We start from the raw sequence: 17,394 nt of genomic DNA on the forward strand, positions 1-17,394 counted from the left end.
TTTTGAAGGATGTTTTAAAAATGAGGAAAATCAGAAAAATTAAATTAAGCAAATAACAAGTTAGAGTAATACTGACACCGAAACATTTATTTTGATCAGATTTTGCATATTTTCAATACCAAATGTATAGATAGGTATCCATAGACCATTTATGTATCATAGATTCATATTCCGGGAAGATATGGGTGCTATGAAAAGTCATGGACCGATTCTTATCATTTTCCACAAAAATTGTCTGCAATATATGTATTTAAAGAAAATTTGCAAAAATAGTTTTGAAAAACATAAATTTTTTTTGGAGGTTGTCTTACACTTTGGCCCAGCAAAAACTTTACTTACCTAGTAAGCCAGCAAGTATAATTGGAGCAAAGCGATAACTACTTATTATTTGACTGAAACACTACTTACCGTTGTTCGAGATTTTTAAAAAATTCAGGGGCTTACAAATGTACTTACAATCAGTTGAGAAATAAGTAGTAAATTCACAACAAGAATATGTAGCTAAAAAAAACACAAAAAATATTGCCTTGTGTGGGAATCGAACAGTCACATTATTTGCTTGTGTTTGATAGTCAAGCTGCTAACTCACTGCTCCATGTCCGAGTTATTTTATTGTAAGTTAACAATAGTTTTAACATCAACATATAAATGAATGTGATATGAACAAAAAAATTAATGGCTTCGGAAGGTGGCGAACCACTAACCTCCCGTTTTTCAGTCAAACACACTAGATAGTTGTGCTAAATGCAAAAGTTCATTACCAACCTGCATAAAAATAAGTACTTATTCTAGTAAATAAAAAAAATAAAATAATGTGCTAGGTAACCACCACTCCTTACAAAAGAATGCATGAAATAACTAGTTGTCATTACAAAAATTCACAAAATTTTAGCTGGGGGCCCATTACTTGATCTGATCAACAAAGAATATTTGAGGAAAAATTCATCCCCTTAAGTTGTTTCATGTGCCTTCAACAGACGGGCGGACATAGCTTGATCGTCTTGGAATTTATAAGAATATACAATATACGGAATATACAATAGCGAAGTTCACAATCTTGTGCAAATGGCCATGCATCAATGTATATAAAATTTTTACATTATACCGCTAATTATAATAATAATTATTTTGTCAAAAAAAAGATTACATTTGAAAAATAAATGCTTTTTTTCATTCCCAACGTTCAAACAATAACAATTTTCATTTCGTTGCTTAAAATCATTCAAAAAATTTTAATTCATTTCATTGATTTGGTGTAACATGTTCGGTACAATTTTCATATCATTCGATAAACAAGTTGGCCGCGGTTAACATTGTACTATAAAAGTTTTTGTATATTTGTTGTGTTCGCGTACTTGATAATTTGTAATAATTTGTACAAATTATCACTGGAAGTTACGGGATTCCGTTCGTTTACTTTTAAAAACTTGTAAAGCTAAGTTTTCGCATACACCGTAATCGGCACCGAAAACGAAATTCCATACATTTGCACCGAAAAAATGTTCTGAAACGAACTTTTTTTCGGTGCAAATGTATGGAATTTCGTTTTCGGTGCCGATTACGGTGTTTGCGGAAACGTAACTTCACGAGAGAGCAAGACAGTGTTAAGAGCATTGGTAGGCAAATAGAGGCATTCAATTTGTGTGCTTTTTTGGGTAAAAAATAAAATATCTACAACAACATCAAGCAACTGAATGAAATGTGTGTATTTTTACGCTCTTTTGTTCACATTCGGGTTGTTTGCTTACCATGGGTTAAGAGTGACAGTTCGTAGATAGAGAACATGCTATTTTTACTGGACATTTTTTTCCCAGTAAAAAATATCAACATGAAAAATATGTTTAACAAATTGTTGTAAATGTAAACAAAACAAAAAAGTTGAAAATTAACACAATCTACAAGTCTTGCAAAGAAAAGAAGTAAAATAACACAAAACAAATGTTTTAAATTGATTTATAATAAAATACAACTTATTTTTACAAATTGTTGTTCGCGTACTTTTTGGATTTTTTTGCAGGAACAAAGTGAAAATTTACAAAAATAACACCAAAAAAAACAAGCATTGGTAAAAATCCAACCAAATCACGAAAGATCAGGGAAAGAAGAGCAGCTGAAAAAGCTGCGGAACGCGAATCACGTCTTGTGGAAAATCGCGAAAGGGCATGTACGTCTAGAGCCGCAGAAATGGAAAGAGAACGAGAATCACGGCTTAAGCAAATTCGAAAGCTGAAGAGACACCCCAACAGCATATCGAAAGACTTAAAGTTGGCGGCATTTCATTACAATAAGGATGATGACAACAGGAATCACAAGGACGTTCTGATTGGCGTAATGGACAAACTTTGCTTACATTGCAACATTTTGAAGTTCCCTAAGGAATCCCCGGGAATGTGCTGTTCGAACGTTAAAAATGTTCAGACACCAAATATTGAGCCACCTGATCTGCTTCTAAGTTTCCTTTTTCAAGCACTTCCTTCAAAATTTCCGAAAGTACAACTGATATCATAAACAACATAGGCAAATGAGATTTCGTTCCCGACGAACTTCTGCCAAATGCAAATGAATATTCAATGTCAACAAGCTCAATGAGCAAATTAATTGAAACTGCCTGGATGCTTCTCTACAAAAATTGGCATCAGCTACCAAATGGACAGTATTGAAATATTAACAGCAATTAATGAAATTAACTACTTAAATTCTCATATTATAATAATTATCAAGGCATGAGAAATGGAGTGAACATTTCAGAAGCCAAAGAACATTCGCGTCAGATATCCTGTCATTTATTCCAGCCAGTACCAATTATTCGAATAACTTTCCAATTACCGACAGCAGGAAGATTGGCCAATAGTTTCCACCCTGTATGGAATAACTAAAGCCGCGCACATGTCCTCGTGAAGTAACCAATATTGAGATAATGGTTGAACAAAACCGAAATGAATCATCACGCCACAATATCCGAATTCCACACCATAATTGACTCGTTGGGCTTAGGAATATTTGCTTCCTTAAAAGGACAAAGGCATAAGTTTAATTTTTAAGAAGCATTTTGTAAAGTTATTAAAAAATACGTATTTATGAATACATATTTACTAATGTGGTATCTACATATCCATGTCTCTATATATCAAATCCCTCATATTTAACGCATCTGTACATTGAGTGCAGACATTAATAAATAATTTCGTATTTATGGTTAAAAACAAATTTATTTATTGGATTGTAAATGCACGATTTTTGCAAATTAAAATTCAATTGAAAATCATTTAAAATACACACACACGGACGCAGACATTAAAGAAGACCGCACTGAATCATTACAGCTCATTAATGTTAAATTGAATTAAAACAACATGTCCAACAGCAACCAACAACAACGACGACGACGCATACAAAAAAAGAAAAATGGTAAAAAATTATTCAGATATAAATAATATGCAAAATTCGTCATAAATTTCACTAAACGATACAGTACGTTTGATATGAAATTGCAAGAATTGGAAGAAGAAAAACATGCTTGACAGCGATCAATGATTGGACAAGACTTCATCATCAGTGTCAACGACAAGAGGAGCTTACAAGTTTATTTATTAAACATTAAACACAATTCAATTAATTGCATATGATTATAAACAAGAAAAAAAAACAAATTATTCTGTAAGCAGAAACTGCTAACGTAAACGTAATTCGTTTGCGTTTTAGATTATTTGCTGCACACAGAGAAAACGGATTCGTGTTCACAACCGAATTTGGCGCTAATCGAATTATTCTGCCTTCAAAATTCTAGAAATGGTAATAATAGTTTGATTACTTCAATCGAAATTCTTCTTTATCCATTGATTTTCTGTGACTAGAACCGGTAAATTCTATATGTACAACCGAATCATTCGATTGGCAACAAATTCGGTTGCTATTACGAATCTGTTTTCTCTGTGTAGTACCAACAGTTCTAGATAACGATTGGCCTTGTACTTTGTTAATGGTTATAGCAAAGGCAAGATGAAACTGGAAATGGAGCCGCTTGAATTCAAATGGTAAGTCATTGGAAATCATAGGTATGCGTGGACTCAGTACGCCTTTGAATCTGCCACCAATGATTGTTGCCTCAATTAAATTTAGTGAACGTTTTTTAATGGTCAATCTTGCTCCGTTGCATAGTTGCGGAGCAGCATTATCGGTTATCCAACCTTCAATGTTAATACATCTGGTGACATTCCGGCTGGTTCCAATGCATTCAAAAATTCAATAAGATAATTGACGGCTTGTTCTTCTTTTATTACTGTGTCAATCGATTTGTATTTCATTGTTTCGCCAGGCAGTTTCAATTGAATTTGCTCATTGAACTTGTTGACGGGACCAATGATCCAATTTGGCCTTGAACTTGAAAAGTGGGCATGAAGCCGACGTGGTTTATTAGTTGCCCCGAAGGACGTCATTTGAAAGTATGAGTTGTACTTTCGGCTATTACGTTCGAACAGCACATTCCCGGGGATTACTTAGGGAACTTCAAAACGCTGCAATGTAACCAAAGTTTGTTCATTGCGCCAATCACTACGTCATTGTGATTCCTGTAGTCATCATTCTTATTGTAACAAAATTCCGCCAACTTTAAATGGAGTCTTTCTCTTGATCGAGTCATCGGGAGCGATTGGCTTCTACTCTTCCGATATGCTGTGTTTTTATCAATGCCTTTTTTTGTTGGCATTTTTGTAAATTTTCGCTTAAAATAATTTGTAGTAAACCAACCTAATTTGATTTAACTTATAGCTTTTTAACTGATCAACACAAAACTGCAATTAACGCAAAGCAAATCAAATGCAGACAGTGACTAAATCAAAACAAATTTTATTTAAATAAAACTGTTATTATACCCTTCACCTTCGTGAGAAGGGTATATGTAAGATTGTCATTTCGTTTGTAACTTCTACAATATAATCTGTTCGTCAGCAATTAAATGTAAAATTTTTAAAAGTTGTCTTGATATATTTAGGATGCTATACGCTGAAAGTGGACAATAGAGTAAGTTCGGGTAATGTGGTATACCTATTTTTTATTTGACAATAATTTTTAAAATCTTAATTCGATTGGAACAGTTCTCAGCTGGTGTTCTACTACAAGTGTTAGGTTTACATCCATGAAAGTAAAAAGTCTTTTAAGTTCAAGTTTTAGAGAAATTTGGGAAAAAGAGAAAAAGCCCATAAACAAGCCATTGACAAAATTGGCGGGTAAAGTGGTATACCATTAATATTGTATGCTAAACAACTTAACCGATGCATAGTATTTGAATTTGTAAATGAGTTGCGTTTTATTTAAATCATCTTCAATGGGTTCGGTTAAAGTTGGCGGCTGACCAAGCTTACCAGAAGCTCCTCAATACATTCTTCGCTTCGTAGGAGACATTGAATGACTGACGCGAAAAAAATGTCCATTTGTTGTTTTTAATAGCTCAGATAGCGTTCTTCAAATCTTCCGCTGCCCATTTTCATACTTCACATTTCTTTGGCATATTATTTGCTTAAAATTCTTTACCTATACCACATTAGCCGACCACGTGGTTTATTGAAATTATTGTAAAATTAAACATATACACTAAATATGCTATATTGTTGCATTTGACTTTAAAATTCAATTAATGAAGTTTAAAACACGTGATTTTAGAAAAAAATTAATTTTTAACAGATCACAAAAAAAAGTCTACCACAAGATAATGCTGACTTTTTACAACTGACTATTTCCATGACCTGCAAAAATGAAGTACACTCACCCAATGTTAATTTTCTGAGATCATAAAACTATTAAGCTTGGTACCGCTACTCCTATGCTCTTTACCACATTACCCGCCTATACCACATTACCCGAACTTACTGTATACCTTATAGGGTCGGAAAAATATATTATGGAAATTACAAACGGAATGACAAACTTATATACAAACTTCTCACGAAGGTGAAGGGTATAATAATTATGCATCCACAACAAAGGTGAAGGGTATATAAGATGCGGCACAGCTCTCTTACTTGTTTTTATTAAAAGTGGAATGTTAAGGTATGTTTTTACTTTCCTTAGTCTGCTTTTTTGCTACTAACGGATCCAAATATTTCCCGATTTTCTTGCAATGTATTTTTTTGAATTAACAATTTTTTTTTTAATTTTCTTTAGAAAGAATTGTTTAAAAATTGTTTCGCGAATCTTTTTAGAAAAAAGTACTTACGTTAATGTTAAATATATAATTTGTATTACTGTGAGGTCCAGAGCCTTCCGAAGTAGAGCTATTTTTTTACGAAAATTTAAAGTTTATGTCAAATTTTCTCTAATCGCCTAGCTGCTTTCAAATAACTGAAACGTCTTTGGTTTGACCCAATATGTTCCTAAATATTTTGCAAAGAGAATTTATAGGCCGAGTCTCGGTACCGGCAACAGATACAAAAATCTAAAAATACCATTTTTGGGATTTTTGAAAAGTTTTTTGGGAATTGTGGGATTGTCATAAACAATTCTCTAATTTTGTTTTCACTTTTAAACTTTGATCAACAATTTCTATATAAGATTTAAATTTTATCAAAAACGATTCATATTTGGGGTATTCACACGGTCGACTATTTGGTCATATAGTTTAAACAAATTTTTGATGTGTTTCAAACAAAAAAGTTCTAACCTAATAACACTATTTGAACTATGTTTATTGTTTTGTCATAAAATAATACTTTTTTTTTGTTTAAAACACAACAACAACTATTATAATATATTAGGACATTATGACTAATAGCAGACCATGTGGATACCCCCATTGCATTTTAAAAATTTTAATTTTCAAAAAAAAATCAGCTAAGTTTTTTTATTCCCATATTTATGAATTCTATATATTTTTTAATTCTTAAAAATTTTATAAATTTTTGAAAAGAATACACAATTTCCTACACGTTGATATACAGTGGTTAACAAAACAATGAAAACTTTTCCAAATATTTTATTAGAGGCCTATTTTATTTTTATACTTTTATTTTTATACTTTTATTAACTTAATTTAACAAAAAACAAAGGACATAATTAATTAAATTCTAAAAATGAGAAAACAAAATTAAAAGATTTTTTTATTACGGCATTGACAAAACAATGGAAACTTAGGTATTATTTTAACAAATATGGTCTAAACTTTGCAATAACTCAATATTCTGTTGGGTATCCCTTATTTTTTATAACTGCTACACATGAACGATGCATTGAACCAATTAAAGAGTCAATGGTCTCCTTTGAAATATTTTGCCATTCCCTTATAGCCGCCTCCGATAAATCTTCCTTCCTGGTGTAATTTTGGGTCCTTATTTTACGATCTACAATTTCCCATAGATTTTCTATGTGATTGAGATCTGGCGATTGGAGGTGTGTTTCGGGTCGTTGTCGTGTTGGAATCTCCAAACTAGGGGCATATTTTCCACAGCGTATGGATACATAACATCGTTTAATATGGTTCTGTATTCTATACCTGTCATGGTATCTTTTATAATATGAATTGGGCCCATACCTTGCCCTGAAAAACATCCCCATATAGGGTTGCCAGATAACAAAAGTCAAATAACTGGACGACGGAAAAAATTGACCTGGATTTTGAAAAAATAACTGGAAAATTTTAAAATGCGCTTATAGTTCAAAAAAGTAAAATTTTATTTCAATTTTTTTTTTACAAAAATAAAAAAAATAACATAAAAACAAAGAAACGTAACAATTAAAATTCAGTCTTACGTCATATTACATATATTAATTTTTATCACATAAAAAGTATAACTATTTTTTTTGCCACATATATTTTGTATTTTTATTTACAGAATTTACTAACTCTTTTGCTTTAGTTGTAAGCAAAAATGTTTGAAAATGTTTGCAAAATGATTGTTTTAAATTTAAAACAGAAATTTTGTTGTAAAGTGATTGCTCTCCGAAATCATATCGTTGCTCTAAGTATGTAATAGATTTTGTTAAAAACTGATTTGCTTCTAATTTGAAAGTTTTTGTTTCGTGAGCGGAAATCTTTTTTAAAATACTTACAACTTTGCTTCCATAAAACTCATCTTTTAACCGATTTTTAAGGCTATTCAAAAGATTACTCATTATATTGTGCAGTTCTATAATAGTACAAGAATCACTTTCTAGGGCTAATACTGCTGAATGAAATTCATGCATTACGTTATGCATAAAATACAAATATGCCTCTGACAAACCTTCTTCCATATATTCTTCATCATCATTGATCATATCATTATCTGCTATACTGGCCAAGAATCTATTAATCGGTCGATTGCTGGCAAGAGAGAAAGCCATCTTGTAGGGACATGCCGAAGAATATTTTTATATTCAATACTGGCAAACACGAAACAATCCTTTAATTTTTGATTTGTCAAAGCCGAAGAACTAAATTCATTAAATGTTTTAATCACGATATTTTCCAGATCCACCGACAAAGCATTTAAAGTATTTTTAACGCAGTTAATAATGACGTGACAATTACAATTTGCCTTTAAATTTTTTTTGTTTTCATTTTTAAGTTTTTGAAACACAGAGTTATGAACACCGTAGTTAACAGCTGCGTTATCGGCGCAATATGCTGTAATTTGTTCAAGTTTTAGATTATTTTCGTTAGTAATTCTAATTATGTTACCAAATATATCTTTTGAAGCTTCATTAGGATCTTCATAAAAATCTAAAACTTGTTTACGTATACCTGTTTCAGCACTAAAATATTGTACAGCATATGGAAAAGTTTTCACGTTTCCTATATTGGATGCGTCGCTGCTTACTGAAAAATAATAGCTTTTTTTAAGGCACTAGAAACTGTTTCTTGAGAATATGGAGCCAACACGTTTCTTGTTATAGCTGCAGCTTTAGTACGACCACAACTAATTTTGTTAGCAATTTTACTATCACAAAAAATAGAAGAACTCAATTTAATTTGGCAATCTAGACTGTTATAAATCAGCCCATGAACCACATTGTGATAAACGAACATTAATTCAGCCCTTGAGACCAATGTTTCATCTTTGGATTCTGCCGGAGTAACAAAATTTGTACTAATCACTGCTAGGAAAAAATACACATGAATATACATTTCAAAGCACAATTTTATAACTATAAAATGTTTTTCAATACAAAATATTAATTTAATTAATAAAAAAATATTTTTCAAAATTAAACAAATTATTTTTTAACTGGACAAATTGTATTTTACCTGGTAACTGGACAAGACCCAAAAAAACTGGACAATCCAGGCCATTCCAGGACATCTGGCAACCCTATCCCCATACCATAATATTGCCACCGCCAAACTTTACAGTCTTTGGATCTAAATTGTAGCAAATTGTGGCAAATTGTAGACGAGCAGTACTTATTTCTAATTTTAGGCTATTAACAACCTCTCGAGGAGTTATTTTTGGGAATTTCTTGATCTCTCTCGCTATTAAATTTTCTTGTCTAGTAGTAGTCTTACGAGGTCATCTACCTAAATGTTGAGTTTTTACAGAACCGGTCTCACGAAATTTCTTTATAATTTTTGAAAATGCTGAATTATTTATTGAATATTTGTCACAGATACTTTTTTGTTTTAAACCAGCTTTAAAATCGTTAATTATTTTATTTTTTAAGTCTTCACAAATCTTAACTTTAGCCATTTTCGTCAACTTTGAAAAAAGCAATTATGCGAAAAACTTAGAAAAAGAAATTGTGAAAAATTACCAGAATTTAAAAATAAAATAACTGTAAACTGGATGCTTTTTACATCGTTCCTTTATATATTATTTTCGTTTTACACTTCTTTCTTGCAGAAGTTTAAAAGTTTCCATTGTTTTGTCAGTAGCGAAATAGTGAATATTTTTAATTTTGTTCACTTTTTTTTAGAATATAATTATGAATACGAATTTATAACAAAACAATTTTAGGCCTAAAATGTGTTTTAACTAAATTGTATTTTAAACCTTAAAATTGACTTTTTATGAATATGGGGGCTAATATATAAATTGGATTATTTTCAGGGATTTTAAAGAAAAAGGATATATGACAGGACAATAAGTCCTTGCTTTAATTAATTCTAGGAATATCTACCAATTTTTGAGACAGTCCAGTCATAATTATTGCTAAAATACAGGATGTATGGGAGTTAGGTATTAGAGGGCTAAATTTTTATGCTCTAGTAAACTCTTCTACTTATGTCCATTCGTTCTATTCAGACAAAGCACTGTGCGGGCTTTGTTCAATGGACAAAAATTAAAAACAAGATCATGTCATTGATGTTAATGAAATTTATATTTTAGAATAGACAACTAAATAACTCATTCGTGTAAGAACGATTTTCTATAAATATCTCTTTTTGTTGTCACTAGAGGTATATTTTCAACATAAATTTTATGGAAAAAAATATATTTGTTTTATGATTAACTAAAATAATTGTTAAAAGTTTGTTTTAAAAGATATAAACTTGCGATTGGCTGCAAATGAAAGAGAATATGAATGTGGAATTATTCAAAATTACTGTTTTTGTCAAAAAAGTCTGCGCAATTTTTAATAATTAACATTTTTTTATTGTATGCCTGAAATTCTAAAGCTTTGTTGGAATATTAGTAAAATATATGTTAATCGATTTTGATTATGTTTTAATATAGAATAGCCTTAAGCATTGTCTTTAAGAAAATGTAATCATTAGTTGTCCTTTCGTATGAAAACTATTAAAATTTTGTTTTTGTTTAAATGTATAAATTCACATTTCGTAAATTTTCAATTTGATGGTTTGGGGAAATAGCTCCAGATTTTTTTTTTTTTTATAAAATAATACCGTTTTTTCTTTTAAATAACTAAGAAATATTGCGCTATTTAATAAAAGTAGTTTTATGGCATAAAGTGTATTAATAGTTCATTATTTGGTTCTTGTTGTTGTTTTTTTTTTTTTTAGCTGAAATCCAAAATATGCCAAAGTTTGATTTAATTTTGCTAAAAAACATGTAACTAGATTTTAAATTTCTTAAATTTTATCTAATCCCTATCTCTTATTTTTTATAATGTGAAATCATTATTTGTCCGTTTTGACTAGAACTTAAAAAAAATAGTTTTTAATGGCACCCACAAATAATACATTTTTACCGTAAATGTAAATAACTCAATAATTGTATATAACCTACATATCCTTAGGATGAGATAGTAATATGAGCTTCTGCTGATATTAGGAACACATAAAGTATAATCCAACATCCAGTTTCTAATATTACAGCTTAACCATAAGTCTATGAACATTTCAAAATGTCCGTCCGTCCGTCCATCCGTCCTTGCGAATTTAGAAAATACATAGATACAATAATTCACTATTTCAATAGCCTAATTTTAAATAAATTGTGTACATATTAATACAAGTTTGTAGGGAATGATGTTGATTTGTTTAACTTGGTACAAATTTTTAACCAATTAGATGATTTTAAAAGCAGTTATGTAAATCCTTGTTAGAATTGAAATGTTAATAACTATATTAATACTTGGTTCCAAAATAAAAAACTATTTTTAATAATTTTTTTAAAAATATATATATTATACAGGATATTGAAATTTTGATGTCTTGGAATTATGAATATCCTTCCGATGACATTTTCATAATTTTGCATCTAATAATAAGGGTACTCATTTAAACGCTAAAAATTTTGAGCATGTGAAAATTGTGTAACTTTAGAACAGAATGATTGTATTAAATGACATTGTATATGAAAGCATAACCAATAGCTAGAACATAAATAAAATCTTACAAACTATGTATATCACCGTTTGTTCCAAAGATTTAACTTTCATTCAACATTTTTAAAATTAAAATTTATACAATTTGAAAATTTATTTTTTAAGGCTTTTGTTGAATTTATTTTTATTTGACATTTGTATCAAATACAGAGAAATTTAATGTATAAACTTGCACAAAATTGAAAAGGTGGGTTCATGAAACACGTCGCGCAAATTTGCACAATTGAACAAATGGGAAACTTAAGCGTTTAAATGAGTACCCTTAATAATTCTTACTTAATTTTATTCAGGTTTATAGGTTTTCTAAGGAAAGGGATGTATGGCAGTCACCCGAATTATTAAAATGATTATAACCAAATGTTAAAATGTTAGGAGTATAACTGTAAATTTTATTCAAAATTATGTGTTCAGGATATATGGGAGGCACCCGTGTCCTTGCATGGATTTTTTCATGAATTATATTTTTTCTTAATCTTTCCAAAAGGTAATACTCTACTAGTTTTTATTCTTCTGCAATAACTCCTTCTATTTTTGTCCATTGCCTATATGAAAACAAAGCACTGTGCGATGTCGCATGGCTTGCGCTTGTTTTGCTTTTTAATTAGTTGTTAGTTGTCAAAAATTATTATGAAAAGCTGCAAGTTACAACTTGATATCTATAGACACGCAATTTAAAAAAAATGGTAATAAAATTGCTGCGATTAATCCACAATCTAAATATGTAAGTAGTCTCATAAAAATGTACATTTTAAATAACAGTTAACAATATTTATTAGAATTTAACTCGAAAGTTTCGTAACACTTTCGATCGTTTACTAGAAACGATTTAGTTTCAAAGTTGTTACAAAGACACATCGGACAGTTTTTGTAACAAGTTTGAGCAATTAATAAATATGTTTGTATGTATTTTTTTTTTGGAAACTTATCCAAAGTACATCATTGCTCGCCACAAATATGTGGATAATGTTGCACTTGTCTGGAATTCTATAGAAATTCCAAAAAAAAACAAACAAATTCAACAGCACCCACATGAATTCATAATCAGTTTCGGTTTTGCAGTCTGGCTGACCGATCGATGGTGGTTGGAGGAGTCTTCTCGTAAGAAAGTGAGTGACTGACTGAGTGTGTGTGTAAGTACGTAAAATGTGTGGGTATTTATGAATTAATTAATTAAATATTATTGTCATTATTGGTATATTAATTTCTTTATATTTTATTATTTCTTGTTCATTGTGTGTTTGTTCGGTTTTATTAAATGCATTCAATGAGAATATTTACCTTAAAGTAAGCCTTTCACCAAAACCGACGACGACAACGACTACGACGAATCCCGCAAAAGATTCCCATGACTTATGGGCACGTACACGAATGTGCTGATCATTATTATGTATTTTAGAGACAAATTGCTTCGGTGAACGATTTAATGACTTTATTTCACAACTCTTCTTTTTCTATACAGAAACAATGTACATATGTAATGAATGCATTCCTATTTAATGTTATAGAAAAACAATGCAATGTTAATAAAATTGTTGACTCTAACCGACTATGTTAAGCAGTATCTATTTAATAAGGAACAAATGTCAGCTTTAAATTTTTCGTAATAACAAGTTTTTTTAATTTCCAAACTTTCAATTCCCAGTAATGCAGGGACAAACTTTTAATTTCCTGCATTCCCAATCCATAGAATCCATATATGTAATAATTAAACCAAATATCGGATTTGACCAAGAAATGGATTTCGGACAGAATAGATTATGAAATTTTAAAAGGAAAAATGTTTAGAATATCATAACTCTAAACCAGATAACAAAAATTTTATTTTTGGCAGGGTACTTCAGAAGAAGAGCTTTAAAATTAAGGAAGTTAAATTATGCATTTCTAAAATCGGTAGTACATTTAAACAAATTTTAGATGATACCGAATTTGAGGTTCGGATCGGCATCGGCATGAAAAATCTGATTTTGTCGTAATAAGCACCTGTAGAATCTGAACCATATTTATAAGGTTGTTGCAAATTGAATTGTCGAAAAAAACTTGTTTAACTACATACGACCATCTATAACAGCAGGACACACTAGATATTCTAGGCCTAAAAAATAGTTCTCAAAAAGTCTCTTATTTCGTATGTATTACCCAGGACAAAATATATTAGTTCCACAACATGTACTTCTAGAACGTATGAATATAGCCAGTACTCTCTATAGTTTGGTGTGGAGAATAATTACACTGTCTAAAAAATTGTGAGTTTTTGATTGGAACAGAATAGCGACCCTATAATTCTAAAAGGGCATGCTTAGAAGATCATTTTTGTAAACTTGTAGTCCAGCTGGTCTGAATTATTTTACAGTGGGTCAAAGTTTTTAAGTTTTCATCGAAAGAGCATTATACTAACTGACAAAAATGTTGTAAGTTAATGTCTGAGAGAATTCTTATTGTCAGAGTTATATTGTGCAATTTTATGGGTATCATTTTTGTGGAAATCTTAAATCTCTATCTCCTCTCTTTAGGGGTCAATTTGACCTTTTTTTTGAGAAAATCTAAAAAGTCCTTTCTACGAACATTTTTGCCGGAAAATTTCAGTGGGGGTGTTTTTCGTAGATCTTCTCAAAGAATATTTATAATTTATATATCAGCTTATTCGGATCATAAAAAAATGTGAGACCTAGGTGGCGTGTAATTTTGCTAATTAAGCGTAAAGAGCTTTATTTACAACTTTGGTAGCTTTGGTGACCCCCACTGAAATTTTCCGGCAAAATTTTTGAAAATATTTTAATCCTTAGATGTCCTTTTTGAAAGGACTTTTATGGATTTTCTCAAAAAAGGGTCAAATTGAACCATAAAGAAAGGAGATAGAGTGTTAATTTCTTTCACATAAATTATCCCCATAAAAGTTGAACCAGTCGGAACCAGTTTTTGAACCAATAATTTTGTTTGAAACTGCCATCCTTTGAACTAGTTCTACGAAACTGCTAATTAACTAACATATCTTCTTAAGAGCTGTTCTATTACACTATACAATAAAATCAAATTTTTTCCAAAATTACAAGGTCCGACCAATAAATTTTGTTAGAGGAGCCAAAAAAAAGAAGACGCGTGTATCGGCATTTTGAAAGTTTACATCTGAATTTCATTTGAGGGGGTTAAAGTTTCCCAACTCTGGCACATTCTTATTGTTAATCGTCATAAGAAACCATGTGATCCTTACATTTTAGGTATAAAATGTGTTCAGCAAAGTTATGTAAAAAGTTACGGAGAATATTTTTGTAGAATATGTTAACCCTCTAAATCCTCAAGGCATGGGTCTTTTTTGTCCTTCTTTTAAAAAGTGCAAAAACCACCATTAAAACAGGGATTTAAGGGGTTAAAATGTTCTGCAAAAAAATAATACGTGAAATTTGACTATAAGTCCCTGGATACATCAAAACGGAAAATACAACCAGAAAGTCAGAAATAAGACATAACAAAAGAGAGCCAGGTTTTTTTTAACTTCTTATTTATTTATTGAATCTGCCTATATCATTAGGCTTAATATGCTTAATTCGCATTTATTAAGAATTTTATTTTAAAGAACATTTTAGGTATAAAATATATTCGGCAAATTTATGTAAAATGTTACGAAGAATATTTTTGTAGAATATGTTAACCCTCTAAATCCCCAAGGCATGGGTCTTTTTTGTCCTTCTCTTAAAAAAGAGCAACAAACACCATTAAAACAGTATTTTTTTGGTGTTGTATAGTGTTATTAGTTCTTCCATACATTTTTTTTTAAATTGTCAAACTTGGAACTAGTTCCGAGAAGCAATTAATGAAATTTTATTAAAAATGTTGGTCATTTTCGTATAAAAAATCTGTAACATTTGAATGGATGAGAATTTTTGTAATATTTTTTTTGTTGAATAGGTGGGACTTTTAATCATAAAAATCGAATTATTAAAAAAAAAGTTATGAACGGCTAAAAATACATATTTGATTTTTTTTTTTTGTAAAAAGATAATAGTACTATAGTACCTCTGACTCACATATTTTTAGACCGATTTTAAAATTTTAAACAATAGAATTAATCTTTCATAAATGTATAATTTTTCATGAAATAATGTAAGTTTTTATAAAAAGTTTAGCATTTTTTTATTTAGTTTTTCGTAATTTTTCAAATTCTACAATAGTTATTTTAATTTTTTTCTATGAAAACCTATTTTTTTTTTTGCACAGTGGTTTAAAGATAATTTTATATAGACAAAAATGAAACATTACTTGTTATAATCGGTTTATATTTGCAAAAGTTTTGACTAGCTGTCAAAATCAGGATATTAGAGGTTTTACATTGATCCTTTTTCTGAAAGACAGCTGTTTTCAATATTTTAAGAACAAAAAATATTTTAAATATTTATGGTGTAAAATGTTACCATTTTAATGATTTTAAGTTGTGAACGTTAAAATGAATTTCTGAAACGGACTTTATATTTCCAAACATTACTGATTTTCTCCAAACATTACTGATCCTTGCTAAATTTAATTACAATTGTTGCATAATTAACACTTTTATGATTACACAGAGCAACAAAATCGAAAAAATTTTGGAGGCTTTTTAAACCACTACACAATTTTAATGTATTGTGGTTCCAGTAGTACAAAAATTGTAAAATTTTTTAATTCTATGGATAGAATTTTTTTTAAATTTTTTTTTCTAAAATTGTGAATTTTGTTAGATGTTTCTCCACATAATTTATGATAACTCAAAAATTTGCTATTTTCACGTAAAAAATATATTTTTTGCTTCAATTTGTTATTATAACTCCGAAACTACTGAGCCGATTAAAACGCAATATATAACCTGATTAAAGGTTATGTAAATTTGAACTTATTTAATAATATCGGTCTAACCCTTTTTGAGTTATCATAAATTATGTGGAGAAACGTTTAAAAAAATTCACAATTTTAGAAAAAAAATTTAAAAAAAATATCTATGCATGGAATTTAAAATTTTTACCATTTTTGTACTATTGGAACCGCAATACATCAAAATTGTGTAGTGGTTTAAAAAGCTTCCAACATTTGTTCGATTTTGTTGCCCTGTGTTATTTACAAAATTGTACTAGTTTTTGATTTAATTTTATAATAAAAAATTTCCGGGAATGAACAGATTTGTTTATTATTTCCCGGGAATGGAAGAACTTACAGAAATTAGGAAGCTTAAATAGAAAAGAAAGCCAACAAATGCTGTTTTTATTTAGTGTAGGGTATCTCAAGCAGCAAGTCTATGATCAATAAGTTTGTTAAATGTTTTATTTACGAGTATGTATGCATATGATTACGTACATTTGTAAATTCTGCCACTGCGATGCCAGATTACTTTCAAAATTATCATTATTACGAGTAAATAAATACACTAAATTGTATACAAACATATATGTACTTAATGTCTTTAGAAGAAGAAACCAAAAAAAAAAATAATAGAACCTTAAAGTTTTATTTATAAGTATATTCATGTTTTGACTTCTCAGATACAATCATGTAGAATCGTGTATGTCTGTATGTCGGCATTTCAAAAGTGATTATGATCGTGGAAAATCTTTTGAAAGCCGACGTCACTTTTCAAAAAAATTTCTTTTTAATTATTTTTCATAAATATTTATG

The sequence above is a fragment of the Calliphora vicina genome, chromosome 5, assembly GCF_958450345.1.
Source record: "Calliphora vicina chromosome 5, idCalVici1.1, whole genome shotgun sequence".
Taxonomy (NCBI): domain Eukaryota; kingdom Metazoa; phylum Arthropoda; class Insecta; order Diptera; family Calliphoridae; genus Calliphora; species Calliphora vicina.